General features: G+C 44.9%; 1 pseudogene; it reads left to right on the top strand.

The window, feature by feature from the left end:
• The first annotated feature begins 4,446 nt into the window (after nucleotides 1–4,446).
• On the top strand, nucleotides 4,447–5,183 carry LOC100354358 (DNA replication complex GINS protein PSF2 pseudogene; annotated as a pseudogene).
• Nucleotides 5,184–5,588: the final 405 nt, after the last annotated feature.

The raw sequence follows: 5,588 nt of genomic DNA, 5'->3' as shown, positions 1-5,588 counted from the left end.
GAGCAGCCAAGACTCAAACCAGCACCCATAGGGGATGCCAGCATTGCAAGTGGTGGCTTTACCTGCTATGCCACAATGTTGGTTATAAAGTTATAGTTACAAAGACTTTAAAACAATGTTTAGGGATTTAAGTAATTAAAAGACAAAATATCATTATGATATTATGAGAATTTCAACAAAAAAATAGAAACTGTAAAAAGGAAGCCCATAGAAATTCTTAAACTGAAAAGTTGTAATATTTGAAATAATAGTTTCTGGATGATAGGCCAGCATTGTGGCATGGATAGTAAGGCTACCACCTGCAATGCTGGCATCCCATATGGGCACTGGATCTAGTCCTGGCTATTCTACTTCTGATCCAGCTCCCAGCTAATGGCCAGGGAAAAGCACCAGAGGATGGCCCAAGTGTCTGAGCCCCTGCCACCTACAAAGGAGACGTGGATGAAGCTCCTGAGTCCTGGCTTCAGCCTAGCCCAGCACTGGCCATTTCAGTCATCTGGGGAGTGAACCAGCAGAGAAGGAAGACCTCCCTTTTTCTCTGTTACTCTCTATCTCTTTGTATTTCTTTCAAAATAAATAAATAAATTAAATCTTTTTAAAAATTCTGGATGATGTTCAACAGCTGTATAAAGGGCTAGTGAATTTGAAGACACCAATAGAAGCTATTTAATCTGAGGGTAGAGAAAAAGAAAAAAAAAAGGTTCCAGGAATGAGTATATAAAAACAGCTCAGGATTCCATGGGAAAATTAAACAATCTAATATGTAATTTAATTCCCAGAAGAATAAAAAGATAAAATCCAAATATGATGGAAAACATCAAGCTATAGATCCAAACAGCTCAGCAAACCCCAAGCAAGACAAATACCACCCCACAAAAAATAAAAAAATCTAGCTTCAGTTTAGCCAAAGTTCTGAAAACCAAAGATGAAGAAAAAATGCTTTAAAGTTTTCAGAGGGTAAAGGCATGCCATACAAGAGACAATGACACAATTAATCACTGACTTTTTAACAGAAACAATGGAGGTGAGAAAATGGAACAATTTTGAAAAGTGCAGAATGATAACACCTTTCCATCCAGAATTTTACATCCAAGAAAACTATCCTTCGGAAATGTAATGGCTGGGCCTGGTGCCGTGGCTCACTTGGTTAATCCTCCACCTGTAGCACTGGCATCCCATATGGGCGTTGGGTTCTAGTCCCAGTTGCTCTTCTTCCAGTCTAGCTCTCTGCTGTGGCCCAGGAAGGCAGTGGAGGATGGCCCAAGTGCTTGGGCCCCTGCACCCACGTGGGAGATCAGGAGAAGCACCTGGCTCCTGGCTTCAGATCAGCATAGCTCCAGCCATTGCAGCCATTTGGGGAGTGAACCAATGGAAGGAAGACCTTTCTCTCTGTCTCTGTCTCTCTCTCTCTCTCTCTCTCTCTCACTCACTCACTGTCTGTGAGGATGGGAGGGGGGGGAGAAAAAGAAAGAGAGAGAGAGAGAGATTGATTCCAACTGCCAAATGGCTGTAAGAGTCAGCATTGGGCCAGGCCAAAGCCAGAAGCCAGAAACTCCATCAGGGTCTCCCACATAGGTGGCAGGGGCCCAACACTTGGGCCATCACTTGCTGCCTTCCTGGGCACATTAGCATCAAACTGGATGGGAAATGGAGCAGCCGGGACTCAAACTGGCATTCTAATATTACATGCTGGCATCGTAAGTAGCGCCGCAAAGCTGGTCTTTCCTCTTTTTTATTTTTTTAAACAGCTCTCTATTTAAAACTGTATTTGAAAAATCATATTGTGGCATTCATAATGTTAACATAACACATAAAAGACATATAACATATGACTGGGAATAATTGGAATTCTACTGTTTTTTTTTTATTTTGAATTTTACATGAAGGGGGTAAAATATTCACTCTAAACAGGCTGTGATAAATCAAGAATGCATACTATAACACTGAGAGCAATACTTTTAAGATTACAAAAAGTTATAGTTAAGTCTACAGGAAAATTAAAATAATTCTTTTTTGAAAATGTGATGAACTAGGAACCGGCATTGTGGCATACGAGGTTAAGCCACTGCCTATGACACTGTCATCTCTTATGGGTGTGGGTTCAAATCCCAGCTGCTCTACTTCCTATCCAGCTCCCTGCTAATGTCTCTGGGAAAGCAACGGAGGGCAGCCAGGTCCTTGGGTCCCTGCACCCACATGAGAGACCCGGAAGAAACTCCTGACTTTGGCTTGGCTCTGCCCTGGCCATTGTGGCCATCTGGGAGTGAACCAGCAGATGGAAGATCTCTATCTCTAACTCTCTCAAATAAATAAGAAGGTGAATCTTTTTTAAAAAGTGATGAACTCCAAGTAGTTCCGGGAAGTAAAAACAAAGGAAAACAATGAGGCCAATAGAAAACGAATAGCCAAACACTGACCCTCAATCCAACTATATCAGTACTTACCCTGAATGTAAGTGATCCAAACACTAATGCTTTGAGTACTTAGTCTCTGTCTATGTGGGTGATTTGAATTGAGTTCTAGGCTCCTGCCTTTGGTTGGCCCAGCCCTGACTGTTGTGGGCATTAGGCAGGTGAACCAACAGTTGAAAGACCTCTCTGTGTCTGTTTCTGTCTCTCTTTGTCTGCCTTTCAAACAAAATGAAGATATATAAGTGAAAGTGAAACAGCTTTAAAAAAATCTAATGTGTATATTGAAATCCAAGACAAGTGGGGACTTCAAACAGAGGTGTATTGGTAGATTTAAAGGCTTTCATAATGGTGAAAAGATCAGGAAGTTACAACAATAAATGTGTGTGCTGTTAATAACAGTTTGAAAATATAAGAAATGAAAAAGAATAAAGGAGGAAATAAACAAACCCACAATTGTAACTACAGGCTTTAATATTACTCTTCCTGTAATTGAACAACTAGATGGAAAAAAATATAGAAAATTTTGACACTATTAACTATTTTGACCTAATTGACATTTATGGAATGTTGTACCTAATAACTTCAAAATACATTATTTTCAAGTATATGTAGAGTATTTATCAAGAAAGACCCTATTCTGGTTCACAAAGTAAGTCCCAATAAAAAAAATATTTATTTGAAAGTGTTACAGAGAACAAGAGAGAGAGATCTTCCATCCACTGGTTACTGGTTCATTCCCCAAATGGCTGCAATGGCCAGGGCTGGGTCCAGCCGAAGCCAGGAGCCAGCAGCCAGGAGCTCCTTCTGGGTCTCCCATGTGGGTGGAGAGGCCCAAGGACTTGGACCATGCTCTGCTGCCCTCTCAGGTGCATGAGTAGGGAGCAGATTGGAATTGGAGCAGCCAGGACTTGATCTGGTACCCATACGGGATGTCAGCATTGCAGGTGGCAGCCTAACCCATTACGCCGCAACTCCAGCCCTGTAAGTCTCAAATTTTTTTTTTATTTTTTTATTTTTTATTTTTTTGACAGGCAGAGTGGACAGTGAGAGAGAGAGAGAGACAGAGAGAAAGGTCTTCCTTTGCCGTTGGTTCACCCTCCAATGGCCGCCGCGGCCGGTGCGCTGCGGCCAGCGCACCGCGCTGATCCGATGGCAGGAGCCAGGAGCCAGGTGCTTTTCCTGGTCTCCCATGGGGTGCAGGGCCCAAGCACTTGGGCCATCCTCCACTGCACTCCCTGGCCACAGCAGAGAGCTGGCCTGGCAGAGGGGCAACCGGGACAGAATCCGGTGCCCTGACCTGGACTAGAACCCGGTGTGCCGGCGCCGCTAGGCGGAGGATTAGCCTAGTGAGCCGCGGCACCGGCCTAAGTCTCAAATTTTAAAAGAGTGATATTTTAACAGTGGAGTTAAATTAGAAATAAATAACAGTAAGATATTTTAAAGATATCTAAAACTATAGAAAAAAAAAGAAGCCAGAAGAAAAATTAGAAAGTATTTCAAAATGAATGATAATAAATAAACACCATATTAAAATGCGCAGAATACAGCTAAAGCAATTCTTAGAGGAAATAACACTTTGAAATACATAGACTTTTTAGTAAAAGAAAGTTGTAAAATCAATGATGTAAAATTTCACTTTAAGCTACTTTAAAAACTAAAATAAATTAACCAGTATGTGTGGAAATAATAAAAATAAGAACTCAATATAACAGGAAAAAATAAAATTAATGGAAGTCAAAAGTCATTTCTTTGAAACGATTGATAAAATGTATAAAGTCCTAGTAAAACTAATCAAGAGAAAGAGATTAGCACAAATTGCTAATATCAGGAATGAAATAGAGCCACAGAGCCTACAGACATTAAGACGGTAAAACACAAAGTAAGGGCGCATTATGCCTACACGTTCCCGAATAGTACTGGAACAGCTGCATGGGTAAACACACAGAAAAACGTGAGCCTGAGCTCCTGCGTCCTATACCACACAGAAATTAGTCAGGAGGAGGAGCCGGGGTCCCGGCCGGCCGCTCGCGGGGCCATGGACGCGGCCGAGGTGGAGTTTCTGGCTGAGGAGAAGCTGGTGACATTATCCCGAACTTCAGCCTGGACAAGCTCTACCTCGTCGAGGGGGCCCTGAGACCGTCCGGCCCCGGCCTGCCCGTGGACGCGCCGCCGTGGCTGGCGCTGAACCTGCAGCAGAGACAGAAGTGCCGCCTGCCGGCCCCCCAGCCTGGATGGACGCGGAAAAGCTGGAGAAGACGAGAGATCATGAACGGAAGGAAGAAGCTTTTACCCCCATGCCCAGTCCTTACTACGTGGAGCTCACCTCGCTCCTGTTGAAGCAGCACTGCCAAACTGCACACCTGTGAGACACGACATGTTCCTGTCCTGACGCTGACGCGAGGCTGCAGGGACCCATTCGTTCGATTAAAATCAGAGTGGGCAGCGTCCTGTGCTTTCCTGTGGGCAGTGCAGCTGGACAACATCCCGAACGCAGATGAGATCCGGACCCTGGTCAAGGACATGAGGGACATGCGAATAGCCAAGCTCCGGGTGTCTGCCCACAGCTTTGTGAGACAGCAGGAGGCGCATGCCAAGCTGGATAACTTGACCTTGATGGAGATCAGCACCAGCGGGGCTCTCCTCACACAAGCGCTCAACCACAGTCGCAGGACTTCTAGAGGAAGGCCTGGGGCGTCGTGGGTCCCCCGTGCGGTGCTGGGGGCTTGCTGGGCTCCTGAGTGCGCAGCACAGGACAAAGGTACTCGTCTGTAGTTTTCCCAGTGCGTGGACAACACGTAGTGATGCGAGGAACAGCTTCCGGACATGGGTGCAGCAGTAACACATTTGTCATTGGACCTCAAAACTCGGCTCCCTGGAACCTTGTTCCCAAACTGTTTCTGGAAGGTGGCTTTTCTCTTACAGAGGAAAGAACAAGGCTTCAAGTGAGTGACTCATCTACTCCAGCAGGTCCTGCAGGGCACTGTCCCAGAGGTAGGTGGGCACTGCTAGACATAGACACGGCAGGAATGGAAGTGCGGCCGAGGGCTTTCTCTGCTCGATCCTCGTTTCTTGGGCTGAATCTGTAATTTCCAAGAAGAGGTAGCTCACACAGATGAAGGATGCAGGTGGAGTGGTGAGTAATGCTGACCACTGTTTGCCATTTAAGCCCTGATGCAC

The sequence above is a fragment of the Oryctolagus cuniculus genome, chromosome 16 (assembly GCF_051225735.1).
Source record: "Oryctolagus cuniculus isolate XC-2025 breed Fujian yellow rabbit chromosome 16, ASM5122573v1, whole genome shotgun sequence".
NCBI lineage: Eukaryota > Metazoa > Chordata > Mammalia > Lagomorpha > Leporidae > Oryctolagus > Oryctolagus cuniculus.
This window is presented reverse-complemented; position numbering and strand designations above follow the sequence as displayed.